The 15,315-nt window shown below is 45.9% G+C and overlaps 1 pseudogene; it reads left to right on the forward strand.

Annotated features, from left to right (window-relative positions):
• The window catches only part of LOC127328427 (L-type lectin-domain containing receptor kinase IX.2-like), a 28,577-nt pseudogene extending 17,518 nt beyond the window's left edge, over positions 1–11,059 (forward strand).
• The last annotated feature ends 4,256 nt before the right edge of the window (positions 11,060–15,315 follow it).

The following is a 15,315-nucleotide window of genomic DNA, read 5'->3' on the forward strand; positions in this document are numbered from 1 at the left end:
TGTCTGTTGCTTGCTTATAAGTTCATGCCAAGCAATGGTAGTGCCAAGTGACACATTCTAGCACACTTCAACTTAGCCGAGTGGCCGGAGCTACCAGCCAGGACTTGTCGATAGAGCCTACATCCACTATGGTGCCTGCAACTGCACACACCACACTGGTGGAAAAACAGGCTTCGGGTGAGCCCCATAAGTCGCGATGCTGCAGGAACCGCGACTAATGGTACCTTTAGTCGCGGTTCGGGAGGAGAACCGCGACCAAAGGCCTGGGCCCAGGGCGCTCGGTGGCCAGCCGGTGCACGTGGGGGGTCTTTAGTCGCGGTTGGCCAGGCCAACCGCGACTAAAGGTGCCCGAAGGCCTTTAGTCGCGGTTGGCCAGGCCAACCGGGACTAAAGCCCCTCCCCTATATATACCCATCCAGCAGCCAACACTTAGCCATTTGGTGCCATTCTCTTCACAAGCTTCACAAGTGGGTGTTAGGTTTGCTTTTGGTTCCTCTTATGCACATAAGGTGTTTGATGAAATGCCCCAAGAGCATGAAACAAACATGATATGAAGTGTTGGAGCCACACTTGAGCTTTCTCATTTATTTTTTCCTCCTCGATCGCGGTTAGCAACTTGAACCTTTGATGTGTCGTTGATAAAATGTGCATGTGTGTGTAGTTCATTGTTTAATTTATATTGTTTGTAGCTAGTTAGTTTAACAAATGCATGATGGTTAATTATATATTTTATATTATAATAATGCAGATGAATCGACAATGGATGTACGGTAACCGACTCTCCGGCGAGTTCAGTGCGGGTTTGAAAGATTTCCTCGTAGTGGCTAATGCGAACAAGCAGGGGGGTTTTGTTATCTGTCCATGTGTTAAATGTAAGAATCAGAAGGGTTACTCTTCCTCAAGAGATGTTCACATGCACCTGCTTCGGCACGGTTTCATGCCAAGCTATAATTGTTGGACCAAGCATGGAGAAAGAGGGGTTATAATGGAAGAAGATGAAGAAGGGGATGATTTCATCGATGAAAGCTATCTTGCTCATTTCGGTGATACTTTCATGGAGGATGCTGAAGGTGAAGGGGAAGGTGAAGGGGAAGGTGAAGAAGAGGCACGTGATGATCCCGTTGATGATCTTGGTCGGACCATTGCTGATGCACGGAGACGCTGCGAAACTGAAAAAGAGAGGGAGAATTTGGATCGCATGTTAGAGGATCACAGGAAGGCGCTGTACCCGGATGCGATGATGGTCTGAAAAAGCTGGGCTGCACAATCGGATTTGCTGAGATGGAAGGCACAGGCAGGTGTAGCTGACTCGGCATTTGAAAACTTGCTGAAAATGTTGAAGAATATGTTTCCAAAGAATAACGAGTTGCCCGCCACTACGTACGAAGCAAAGAAGGTTGTCTGCCCTCTAGGTTTAGAGGTTCTGAAGATACATGCATGCATCAACGACCGCATCCTCTACCGCGGTGAATACGAGAATTTGAATGAATGCCCGCATGCAATCGCATTGCGTTATAAGATCAGAGGCGATGACCCCGGTGACGATGTTGAGGGCCAGAAACCCAGGAAGAGGGTTCCCGCCAAGGTGATGTGGTATGCTCCTATAATACCACGGTTGAAACGTCTGTTCAGGAACAAAGAGCATGCCAAGTTGTTGCGATGGCACAAAGAGGACCGTAAGTCGGACGGGGACACCCCGCAGATGGAACGCAATGGAGAAAGATCGACAGAGAGTTCAAAGATTTTGCAGCTGACGCAAGGAACATAAGATTTGGTCTAAGTACGGATGGCATGAATCCTTTTGGCGAGCAGAGCTCCAGCCATAGTACCCGGCCCGTGACTCTATGCATCTACAACCTTCCTCCTTGGTTGTGCATGAAGCGGAAGTTCATTATGATGCCAGTGCTCATCCAAGGTCCGAAGCAACCCGGCAACGACATCGATGTGTACCTAAGGCCATTAGTTGATGAACTTTTACAGCTGTGGGGCAGACCTGGTGTCCGTGTGTGGGATGAGCACAAAGAAGAGGAATTTGACCTACGAGCGTTGCTTTTCGTAACCATCAACGATTGGCCTGCTCTTAGTAACCTTTCGGGACTGTCAAATAAGGGATACAATGCATGCACGCACTGCTTACATGAGACTGAAAGTGTACATTTGCCAAATTGTAAGAAGAACGTGTACCTTGGGCATCGTCGATTTCTTCCGAAAGGTCATCCAGTAAGAAAGAAAGGCAAGCATTACAACGGCAAGGCAGATCACCGGCCGAAGCCTGCGGAACACACTGGTGCTGAGGTATTTGATATGGTCAAGGGTTTGAAAGTCATCTTTGGAAAGGGTCCTGGCGGACAATCAGTTCCGAAGGGAGCTGACGGGCACGTAGCCATGTGGAAGAAGAAATCTATATTCTGGGAGCTAGAATATTGGAAAGTCCTAGAAGTCCGCTCTGCAATCGACGTGATGCACGTTACGAAGAATATTTGCGTGAACATCCTAAGCTTCTTGGGCGTGTATGGGAAGTCAAATGATACAAAGGAAGCACGGCAGGACCAGCAAAGTTTGAAAGACCCTGATGACCAGCATCCGGAACGGTTTCAAGGTCGTGCCAGCTACGCTCTGACCAAAGAAGAGAAGGTCATCTTTTTTGAATGCCTGAGCAGTATGAAGGTCCCGTCAGGATTCTCGTCCAATATAAAGGGAATAATAAACATGGCGGAGAAAAAGTTCCAAAACCTGAAGTCTCACGACTGCCACGTGATTATGACGCAATTGCTTCCGATTGCTTTGAGGGGGCTTTTGGCAGCCTAAGTGGGAGAAGATGGAGAACGAGCTGAGGGCGCGAGGAATCCGTCCAGGTACGGAGGGATGGGACCCAAGGGCCAAAAGCTGGTGGTACGGGCATGGGGGATCGCTGAACCCGGAGACAGGGGAGTGTGTTTACCAGGGCAAAATAATTACACCCACCAAAAAGCTTATTGAGGCAATAAGGGAGGCTCAAGAGGGGAGGATCAGGTTCAACAGAGAGAACGACGCCCTGACAAAAGCCCTCGGGAATCCTGAACACGGGGGACGTATACGAGGCATGGGGCCCATTCCGTGGAAAGTAGGGTTCCCCCAGAACGATGACCCGTACGGTTACAGAAGCCGTAAGAGAAAGATGGATCGGGATGCAGATGTTGTGGCGAAGTTGGTAACTGAAATGGATGTGATGAAGAAAACCGTGAGTGTACTAGTCGCCGAAAGAGATGCAGCTCGGGCGCAGCATGCTGAAGATCATCCATTGGATCTCGGAAGCCAGCAGCGGAGAAGAAGCAGCGTGGCTTCCACGGAGGCCTCACCGGCTGGTGCACCGACGATAGAAATTACTGCACCGGAGCCTCTGGTGGTCGAAATTACTGCACCGGAGCCTCCTCGCTACCCCGTGGACGATATAAAGGAGATGAAAGCATGTCATCTGTATTATCCTATCGGGAACATGTCCATGAAGGTAGCCATCGGCAGTGCTTTGCCACCTGGAGCACTCCACCACAACAACCCCATTCAAGATGGCTATGCTTGTGTGACGGTGGAGGAGATAGTCCAAGGGTTTGAGGACCTGGACATTGACATTGCTACACCTGAAGGGGTGAAAAGACTTGGAGATGTCAAGCGTCAGTTCATTCTATGGCAGAAGAAGTTTATCAAGTTTCCAGGCGAGGCGCCAACAAGTCCACCCCCTACGGTGGTGGTGGTGGCGGTGGCGGTGACAGTGGCGGTGGCGGCGGTGGTGGTGGTGCTTCACCTAATACACCTCCTTCACGTCAGCCGACGCCGCCCCCCAGTCCTCGTCCGGCGGGTAAGCAGACGCCGCCCCCTAGTCCTCGTCCGGCGGGTGATCAGCAGACACCGCCCCCCAATCCACCTCCGGCGAAGAAGGTATAGTCCTGGGTTATTAACCCGGACCCTTATGTACCTAAGAAAACAAAGATACCAGAGCCATCACTGAAGCCTCTCATCCCGAGGCCTTGGGAACTTAGTGTCGAGGAAAATGCAGCGGCCGTGGCTGCTCAGCATGAGAAATGGAAGGAGGAGTGCAAGAAGAAAAGAGAGGGCGAGCCCAAGCCAGTATATTCTGACAAGCAAAAGCAGTGGGCTAAGTCATTTTTGAACACACCGTCCCAAGCCGCGAAGAATCTGCCTGACGACTATTTACGTGAACTTCGTAGGCAAGCACTCGCGTTCAAGAACAGGAAAGAGTTGGCGGAGAAGAAAGCCTTGGAGGACGAGGCCGAGTCAAAATTAGAAAGGGGGAAAGAAGTTGCCCAGCTCGGGGAACAAAGTAAACAATCGATCGCCCCGCTCATAGTGCAAGCCGCCGATCCGGATGCCCCCGATATCATAGCAGCTGCGGCAGCACATGGATTGACTGTAACGAGTGCCAGAGAACAAGCGGCCGAGTTAGGTATCACTCTTCGTGCACTGCTAGGCCTTGATGAGGCGCCAATGAAGGACGTAGTATTTACATATGTGAAGAATGGCCCTCTCGTCGAGCCTCGCGCAGAAGAGGATCTACCTCGACAAATGAAAGGTCTGCTAAATTGGTACAAGGGTTACATAAAACATAAAAACGCCAAAGAGTATATCTATGCGGAAGTTAGATATGAGCATCACTTCAAACATTACTGGGTACAAATTCATCTGAGTGAATTGTTCCGGCTGTTAAATCTGCGCGACCTCGACAAATCTATCATCGGTTGCTACGTTCTGTAAGTGATTTATTAATTTCTACCCCATCTCGTTCATTGCCTGCACTGTCCTAACTATCTTGTTGTGTACGCTATTATGCAGAATGAAGAAGCGGGAAATGCGAATAAGGAACATCCATGATGTTGGGTTCATTGACCCACATATCGTTAATTCATATGTGTTAGAACACCACCCCGCCGACGTGGAGGATGACCTGTGGCGGTTTATTAGAAAACAGCAACAGAAAAGTGATATTCTATTTCCTTACCATTTTGGGTGAGTGTTTCTGTCTTGAGCACATTCTCTTTTGTTTACTCCATGCATGGTATGTGGCTAATCGATGAGTTATGCATGATTGTGCATGTATCGTGTCCGCAGGTTCCACTGGATTCTTATGGTAATTAAAGTTCAGACCTCCTCAGTTCTCGTCCACGACTCTCTGAATATGGATCCGGCGCTTTGGGGCGACATGAGAAAAATGATGCAAAAGTAATTATTTTCATTCATTTGCGCTCTATATCGATCGGCCTATTTCGTTCATCATTTCCTAATATCAAGTAACTAATTAATAACTCTCTTGTTTATTTAATTTTCTTTGCCTCGTAGGGTTTGGAGACGGTTCGTAGATACCAAGGTCGGTGAATTCAAAAAAGAGCTACATTTTAAAATGGCAGTGCGGACGACTGGGGATATTCAGCCACCGGGGACCAATCTATGTGGATACTATGTTTGTGAGAGGATCCGGAGATACTGCAATGAGCGGGACCAGACGTGTGAGAACAACATCCTGAGGAATAACCTCCGGAAGACGCTTAGTCCAGAAGCTCGCTTCCGACCACTTCAAGAGGAACTAGCTGGATGGTTGGCGAGGGAAGTCATCGATCCTAGAGGAGAACACTATTACGATGACGTAGAACTTTATATGCACCAGAATTTGTAACTAACTTGTTCAAAATTGTATATGGTCATCCGATATTGAATATATATTGTATATGGTCATCCGATATTGAATATATATTGTATATTCCTCTTGAATTCTTTTTGGTTCTAATTTCAAATTTGTTTGAAATTGTACATTCATATGCATGTATGTATACAGTACCGTAGAATATGTGAAACTCCTTCAAAATTAAATCCCAAAAGAAATAAAACAATACAAATTAAAAAGAAACCAGATTTAGGGGGAGGGGGGCTAAAACCCTAAACCCTGCGGAGGCCTTTAGTCGCGGTTGGCCAGAAGAACCGCGACTAAAGGTCCTCCGCCCTGGCGCTCGCCTGCGGCCCACGTGGACGGGCCTTTAGTCGCGGTTCGTAAGGAACCGCGACTAAAGGGGGGGGCCTTTAGTCGCGCTGCTTTGGTCGCGGTTGCGCCACCGCGACTAATGGCAGTTGCCAACCGCGACCAAAGCCCTTTTTTCCACCAGTGCCATCCTGGCCGGCCGCCTGGTTCTTCTTCCTCCCACTCTCCTTGTTCTCCCACCATCTTGCCGTCGCCTCCCCGCCAGTTTCCTTTAGCTTCGACTTCTCAAACCCCTCCAGCTACAGTCGAGACGATCTCCGTTTCGAAGGTGACGCTCTCCCTACGCAGCCCCTTGGTTACCTGATTGATCTTACCTGTGACGCCATGGAATATAACTGCATCGGGCGGATGTCGTACAAACACCCGGTGTTGTTGTACGACAACAACACCGGCGAGTTGGCAAGCTTCAGCACGACCTTCACCTTCTCCATCCACTTGGGGCCCACCACATCCAAGGGTGACGGCATGACCTTCTTCCTCACCGGCTACCCCTCAAGATTACCTCCAGGATCCAACCATGATATGCTTGGCCTCACCAGCAAGAATACTATCCCATCCGGCGCCGACCGGTTCCTCGCCGTCGAATTCGACACGTTCAGCAACACGTGGGATCCCACGGCATCCAAAGACCACATGGGCATCGACCTCAACAACCTGACATCAGTTTCTGCAACGATGTTGCCGAGTTACAGCCTCAATGGCACCATGACGGCGACCATCACCTTGGACAACACCACGCGGACATTGGAGGCCACACTGCACTTTGATGACAATGATTCTCTTCACGATGCTCAAGTCAAGACGCAGTTACCAGATGACCTTGATGCCTTACTACGGGAAAAATATGCGTCGCCGTGCAGCATTTCTTTGCCGTGTGTCCCCGCACGGCAAAGAAATCTTTGCCGTGCGCACAGATAAAAACGCACGGCAAAGACCTTGGTCACGGGAAAGATAGACACAAGCGCACGGCAAAGATACGACTCACGGCAAAGATGGAAGAGGCCGCACGGCAAAGAAAAGTGCACGGCAATGGTCCAACACACCGCACGGCAAAGACTTGGTGCACGGCAAAGGCGTTGGGCATTGCCGTGCCTCATCCTTTGCCGTGCGTGCAGCTGGGTTGCACGGCAAAGCAGCCTTTGCCTAGTGTTTTTGAAAAAACGCACGGCAAAGAAGCCTTTGCCTAGTGTAAGCGCACGGCAAAGATGTAGAAACTGGATTTTTTCTCATCTCAAAAGGCATGGCATGGTATAGTTTTCAACAAACGAACACATAGCTCAGTGGCAAGGTTGCACGCTTTCCCTACTCTGTGTCCTAGGTTCGATTCCCAGACCAGCCAGTTTGGGGCCTTTTTTTAGATAAAACATGTTAGGCACACGGCAAAGAAGCGACCTTTGCCGTGCGGCGTCACACGGCAAAGCCTTTGCCGTGCAACGTTGGCGAGTCACACGGCAAAGAAGCCTTTGCCGTCGATAACATTGCCGTGCGGGGTCGCACGGCAAAGCCTTTGCCGTGCAAATAGGGCTCTTTGCCGTGCAAATAGTTGCACGGCAAAGCCTGTTTTTCCCGCTTGCTTCCACCCGAGGTGGCGGTAGGGTTCTCGGCATCCACAGGCGCAAATGCTGAGCTGCATCAGATACACTCCTGGTCCTTCAACTCATCTATGGCGGCTAGAGGTAAGGATGTTTTAAATTTCCATAAAGAACAGACAAAAACACCATTCTGTCATATAAAATAATATTCTTCAGCATATAGGCGCTACTATGGTCGACAAATCTTTCGTTATTTGCAGCTAAAATGAATTTGTAGGGTTTAGGCTCGTCGTAAAATTTTATTCATCTGTCCTGGTTCATAAAGCCCCATGTATTTGAGGCAAAAAAATCACCATCAATTCAATAAAAAGATATGACTTACACGCCACAACAAGTATATCACTAAATTCATATTTTAAAGGAGTTGCTAATGGTAGATTTTCTGTAGCATGCAATTCTTGTTTTGCTGTTCAAATCAGGTTTTGTCATAAAATATATGTGGGCCTTCTAAGCCTGGAAGGATACATTACAGCTTAGATCGGAAATCTGAATGATAATATTTGTATTATATTACTGGTATACTGAAGACCCTAGGCTTCACCATCATTGTTGTACATATTTGCTATTTATTACTGTCGTAAACTTAGTACTAGGGTGGATGTGTGTAAACATGTACTATAGTAGAATTGAATTGAACTTACAATAACCTTATTTACAATCTGGGATTAATATATGTTTGGAATTAATATCTAAATCTCAACATAAACACCTATATGAGATACCAAGGATGATCAATTGCAAGGCCAGGTGCTTGGCACTGGACGTATATATGGAACAAGCTTTGTCATATTAATCTATATTTCATTTATTGCATATCTTACAAACTATTATATTATTATGTAAGACATTCCTAATTAACATATCACAAATTATGTGGAGAAGAATTTAATACATAATCTTATAAGGCAACACGCGGGTACTTAGCTAGTTGAAAATGTTATTAAGGCCTGTTCATAATATACCATGGACCTGGGGACCAATTTGGGGTCTAAACTAAACGTGTAAATAACATCTAATACCTTTTATTATCATAAAACATCCCCTAGATATAGTACATACTTGATTGTAATCAATTTTTACAATGATGCAACATTTGTACTCTTTTTTTTATAATAGTTAGTATGTTTGTTCGACCAAAACAGAAACATAAGCTAATTGATCCATCTGGGGAATATCTTGAATATTCATCAAAAGAATAGAGAACTTGTCTGAATATTTCAAAATGCGTTTGAAATTAATATATGTTCCTGCCAGAAACACCTCCAGGAGATACAAACGTCCATTCAGAGCACGGTCAGGTGCTAGACATTAAAGGTATATATGCTTCATCATATTGATCATATATTCTATTATATGATATAAAATATGATTAGTATTATTATAAATCATTACGCTCTTACATAATACTACCTCCATCCCAAGGTTAAGGCCTATATTTTTTTCAGAAAGTCAAACGAAGTAAAAGTTTGACCAAACTTTTAGAAAAATTTATGAACATACGATATTTTGTAGGTACCATATGAAAATATATTTCATTATCTATCTAATGATATTGATTTTGTACTTTTCATGTTAATATTTTTTGATAAAAACTTAGTCAAACTTAACATAGTTTGATTTTCTGAAAAAAAAGGCCTTAAGCCTTGGGATGGAGGTAGTAATATTTATAATTAATATATAATTTTCTCAAACTTAGACCAAACATAGATTAATCCAGCGAATCCTAGCAGGATATTATGGACATGTAGTTTACAACCAATTTTACATTGTTATGAGTTGATTAAATGATCTCCAGAGTATATGTGGACAATTAATTTACCGCCGATTTTGTGACATTCATGAAAGCGAATTGTATTGTCTAATAAAATGATAGCCAATTTTGCTCTGACATAGCAGCAAATGGAGAGAATTGTACATGTCTTTCGCAATGTTATTAATTGTGTGTTGACTACTTGATAACCATCCATTCACGTTGCACTAAGCATTCATGCTAATCAGGAAATTCGCATGCCAACTCTTTTTGCATACAATAATAAACCTACATAGAGATGCTTAGTTTTATTGCCCTTCTTCCCTTGAGCAGGTCGTCACGCTGAAGCGTTGATTATTGGAGGAGCAGCGATTCTTGTGTTTGCCCTACTATTGGCAATTTGGTTGATCCTGTCATGGTATAGGTGGAAACGCACACGCGACTCCTTTGGGCAGGGAAGTCGGCTGAAGCGGTTCGAGTACCGTGACCTATCTATCGCAACGAACAGATTCTCTGACACCAAGAAGATCGGAGCGGGTGGCTTCGGCGTGGTATACAGTGGGAGTCTCAAGAAGGAGCAGGTGGCTGTTAAGAGAATCCTCAAAGACTCAATGGGAGAATTTAAGGACTTCCTGGCAGAGTTGGGCACCATCAGCCGAACAGGCCATGGTAATGTGGTGAGGCTTGAAGGCTGGTGCTGCAGCATAAACAACTTTATGTTTTGGTGCTTGCACCGTCAAAACATCAAGCTCTTCCTTGTCTATGAACTCGTGCCCAATGGCAACCTCCACCAGCACCTGCACCCGGATGAGCAGTGCGAAACACGGGAAGTACTATCATGGGCAAAGAGGTGCATACATGTTTAGTTATTCTAGCATACTTTAGTGAAATCTACTTTTCTCTAGAAAAAATTGAACTCTTTGAAATAGTGGACCTGATAAGATTTATGTTCCGGGTGGATATATGTTGCAGGTATAAAATAGTGAAGGGCTTATGTTCTGCTCTTCATTACCTCCACCACGAGTGCAAGCCATACATCTTGCATAGAGATATAAAACCAAGCAACATACTCTTGGATAATGAATTTAACGCCAAGCTCGGCGACTTTGGCCTGTCGAGAGTCGCCCAAGACAGCCTAGAAACATCATTGAAGACAACAAGAGCTATTGGAACCGCATTCTACATGGATCCTCTGTGCATGAAAGATGGACATGTCCATTTTCGCCGCAGCTCGGACGTCTACAGTTTTGGGATTGTCCTGCTAGAGATAGCACATGGAAAATATGACCCTGACAAAGTCCGGAAGCTGCACATAGATCGACCAGGAACATTCGTGGACGACGTTGCCGACCAGAAGCTTGGTGGCCAGTTTGACAAGATGGAGATGGAGCAAGTCATTCTCCTGGGCCTCCGGTGTTCTGAATGAGATGAGAACCAACGCCCTACACTCAAAGGTGCAATTAATTTCCTGGATAATCGGGCCGAGTTGTGCCCTGCCACACCCACCCATGAGTATGAACCCCACACTGCTGCTACCGCTGGTGCCTAGCAAACTAGTACTAGTATGATGTCCTCTGCAACCTTGATTTCAGTAGACATTTATCGCTATGTCATATCTTTACTTGTCTGCTTCTCTCCGAGACTAGGTATCCTGGCTTTGGTCTATTTATTTTGGCCCCTCGAGGGTCTGTAATAAGTAAGTACTCTTTGTTCTAGAGCATAGCGTCGTGAAGTGTGATGGTAATTGTTCGTCTTCCTACTTATTGGTTCGTTCCTTGCTCTTAAATTGTGGGAGATTTGGTTAAACTACCTTATGTGCAACCATGTGTTGTTAGTACGTTAAGATTCTTGCCAAGACCAATATGGTCGTATTAGTTAAACTCCTACCGTATCGTAGAGTATATCCTTATTATAACCCATGTAATTTGAATATCTGATCGCTCCATCCGTGTGGCCTGGTTTCCTTCTAAAACCCTAAACCTCTCTCATGCTTTCATGGTACCAGCGAGCCAACGATCAGACATGGATTCTCTTTCCGCCAATAGCGGCACAATAACTTCCCCACCACTCAAATATGGCACCCTTCGTCCTCTCTCATCTCTGGCATGGCCACAAACTAGGACATGATGTCATCAACAAAGGTGTGAAGAAAAGTGTGGCAAATTATAAAATACCACTGTCTTTGCCACTGATCAACATCACCAACCAGATGACGATCAAGCTCACAGCCAAGAACTAACTCTATCAGTGAGCGCAAGCAGTTGGCCCCAGTCCTGATCCCTTCTCCGTTGGGGGCGGATGATGGATTAACTCTACCGTTGCCAATCCAGCACACCGGGCCTGGCAACACCACGCCATATATCCTCCCAGTGCTTACACGAGGAGGTGGTCGGGATAGTATTCCTCACCACCACTTCATAGGAGGCCAGGATGCGTGGAAAACTATAACTGGAAGTAACATTACCCGTTCCTTGCTGGGACTGAACTTCGCTTAGGCAAATGTTATTGCTGTACAGAGAGAGGGAGGTCACAAGAGATAGAGAGGATGGCTGCACGGACCGCCGGACCGGACATGCTACGTCTGCCGTGGCCCAAGGCCGTGTCGTGTGGCTCGCCTGCTGACACTGATGACGCGACGACGACGACTTCATCCTGCCATGCAACCCTTATCAGTCAACTTTAAAGAGTCAAACGGCCCACTGGGCAAAGCAATAACGAGGCTATTTAATGCAGAAAATAACATTTCTGACACTCTCATTCTTGGTCTTCAAAAACGTAGGATGTAACTTTGTCATTCTAAATCAAAACTTTCTTTCGAAGTCCTAAACTAAACCTCATTTAAAAAAAGATAAATAGTTTTGCTGTTTTATATGTATGCGAATTAATGTGTACTTGAATAATAACAATGTGAAGACTGGGAGAGTATTCTGTCCATCATCTAAACAAATAGTATATCTGCTTATACATGCACCTCTATTTTACTTGCCATTACTAAAATTTAAGCTAATCAGTTGGTGCGAGTACTGGACATTCATAATTTAGCCCCATTCTCCAAGCTTTGTGCCTCAGTCAGACCCAAGTTCAGTACAATAAGCTGTGGACTACTCCTCCGGCACAAAATGAAACTATATCTCGAAAAACCAGTTCTGAACTCGGGTGTAGATGCTCCTGGTTGAATAAACAATCAGAGAAAATAGCAAACAAATTCAAACAAAATCTGAAATTTTTGGACAATGAACATGAACAAGTGTCCTAAATCTCCGAAAAGACATACGTAGCGATCTGTGCAAAAAAATCTCCGAGAAAAGACATACGTAGCGATCTGTGCAAAAATAGACAAAATGCAGTGTTGTTTGGAAGATCTAAATTTGTTTATTATCACTCACTACATATGTCTTTTTCCGGAGATTTTGGTGTGAAGTTAGAACATTTGTTCATATTCATTTTACAAAAAATTCAGTTTTTATTTATTTATTTGCTATTTTTTGTTCAACCAGGAGCATCTACACCCAGGTTCAGAAATACCTTTTCCAGTATATCTCGGTTAAATTATTTTAGGTTCAATCAGAGTTGTGGAATTTAGACATCCGTGACACCAAACTACTATCATTAGATCAAAGATGAAATACATTTTGCTTGTGTATTTGTTGGATGTCATGAATGTTCATATTATTTCCTATAAATTTAGTCAAACTTAAAATAGTGTCTCATAACTAATCCAAATGTACTTATATTTTGGCTTGAAGGGCGTATTAATGGTGTATTAACTTCGATCAAGCTTGCCTTTGTATATATTTCTAAACAATAAATATGTGTGTCTACAGTCTGCAAACCACAGGATTGTGTTCCACAAGTGCAAAGCATTGGCATAGCCATAGAATGGCGACGCCTAGCTCGCAGTTTCATTCCCGGCTGCTGCTTCCGATAATCCTACTACTCCTTGCAGCGGCTGCTGATTACCAGACCCCGCATGCATGTGCCGTTGTGTTGCCGATCACTCGTCCTCATCCCCTTCCCGTTTGGCATAGGTTCCGTCTGCTTCCTTGAGGGCTTCGAGGTCACCTGCAATAACTCCTTCCTTCCACCTCGAGCCTTCATCACGAACCGCGAGCTCGACGACTCGACGATCCGAATGCCAGCTGGCCTTACAGCGGCGTGTTCTAGGACATGCTTGAGCTCGTCTACCTAGCGGGTAGCTCCGACCTACCTAGCAGGAAGCAGTGGGCTGTCCCGCTGGAGCTCTTCAGCAGATCTATCTCTCCTTGCAGCACCGACACCACCGACCACCTGTGGACGGTGTTTGACCGTGACGGGCCAAACGGCACATTCCTCCTGTTTGGGACGAGCAACATTCTCGTCAGTGTCGGCAACAGCGTCGAACCTGTGGTATCCCAGGTCGTCGGGGACACGTCGGACAATATGGGCTATCTGGGGCGAATAGCTCCTATGCGACGTCGTTGGAGAAACGCGTCCAGAATGCGACGTTGTTGGTGGAAATAGCTCTCGTGCGACAGCTAAGATGGCCCAAATAGCCTATGTGCGACAGTCGGCCCAGACACAGGTTAGTGGTAGTATTATGTGATCGTCGCGGGTCCCACAACTTATACACATCAGCCGAGGGGCCTCAAGCACTGGTCCCACAACTTATACACATCAGCTGAGGGGGCCTCAAGCGCGGGACCCACCAGTTGTCCACGTCACGGCGTGGGACCCACAACTAACAACAGAAAACAGAGCCGCCACTCCCCGGAGCCATCCAACGCCACCATTTCGACCGTTGCCCGCATCTTCCACCCCTGTCCCCTCTTCTTCTCGGGCTCCGGCGACAAATCGCGGCGGCAGATGTCGAGCGCTTCATCCTCCCAATCCCGCTGGCCGCAATATGGTCCAGTGCCGATGATGAGTTGCCCGGATTGCCCCCGTACCGCCCCCCTGAAGCGGCGTGTCACCATGTCCGACACGCACGGCAATCTTGGGCGCGAGTATGTCAAGTGCGACAGCAAGCCAGAGCTGGGGAAGGTCAGATCTTGGTTATACCTCTCCCAATTTCATTTAGGTGTGTCCAATTTCTGCTTTTTGTGCCGATTTGGGGATTAGGGTTCATATTTCCGATTTGGGAATTAGGGTTCATCGTTCTGATTTGGGAATTGGTTTCAGGATCTACGCAATTGCAAGCATTTTGAGTGGTTGGACGAGTACATCGATAGGATTCAAGGTCAAGGCGCATCCCTGGGGCTGATGTTGGACAAATCTGTAGCTCCCACCACCGGCGGGCTTGCTTCAACTGTTGGGAATGGGGAAGAATTCAAGGTAGCTGAGTTGAATGAGCTGAAGCAGATGCACAAGCAGATAAAGAAACTCGTGGTTCTGAAGAAGCAGGATAATATGATGGCTGCATTCTTTTATATTTGTGTAATTGCTCTTGGGATTGCTTATGTGCTGATCATTAGTCGATAGACGATGCAGTTAGATATGAATGACAGGGCACCCCTGTTTGATTTCCATCTAGATGACCGTGAAGAATGAGTTGCAATTTAGTTTTTGTGCAATGTTAGTTACCGTTCAACGTGCACTGTTTTTGTGATAGAAGAACAAAGTGCATTGTTATGTAGCCTTCAATATAAGGCAATGAGCAAATTGTATTATAAAGTTTTGTAAATAAAATGAGTAACATTCAAATTTGAGCACAGAAAATGAGAAGCAAAAGAAAAAATAAAAAAGAAATAGATGAAAAGAATTGGAGGAAAAGAGAAGCGGCCTGGGCCTGGCCCGGCCTGTTAAGCTAAATGTAAAGCGGGTTGCGTCTGTAAACGAAAAAAAAAGGGTAAGGATTGAGACCTAACCCTGTGGGCCGGCCTGTTAAGTTAAATGTAAAGCACGGCCTGGGTTTTTCATTTGATATCACTCTTTTCTCAGTTGTAGATGTTTAAGGGTTAGGATTGAGCAAT

Source organism: Lolium perenne, chromosome 1 (assembly GCF_019359855.2).
Source record: "Lolium perenne isolate Kyuss_39 chromosome 1, Kyuss_2.0, whole genome shotgun sequence".
Lineage (NCBI taxonomy): Eukaryota > Viridiplantae > Streptophyta > Magnoliopsida > Poales > Poaceae > Lolium > Lolium perenne.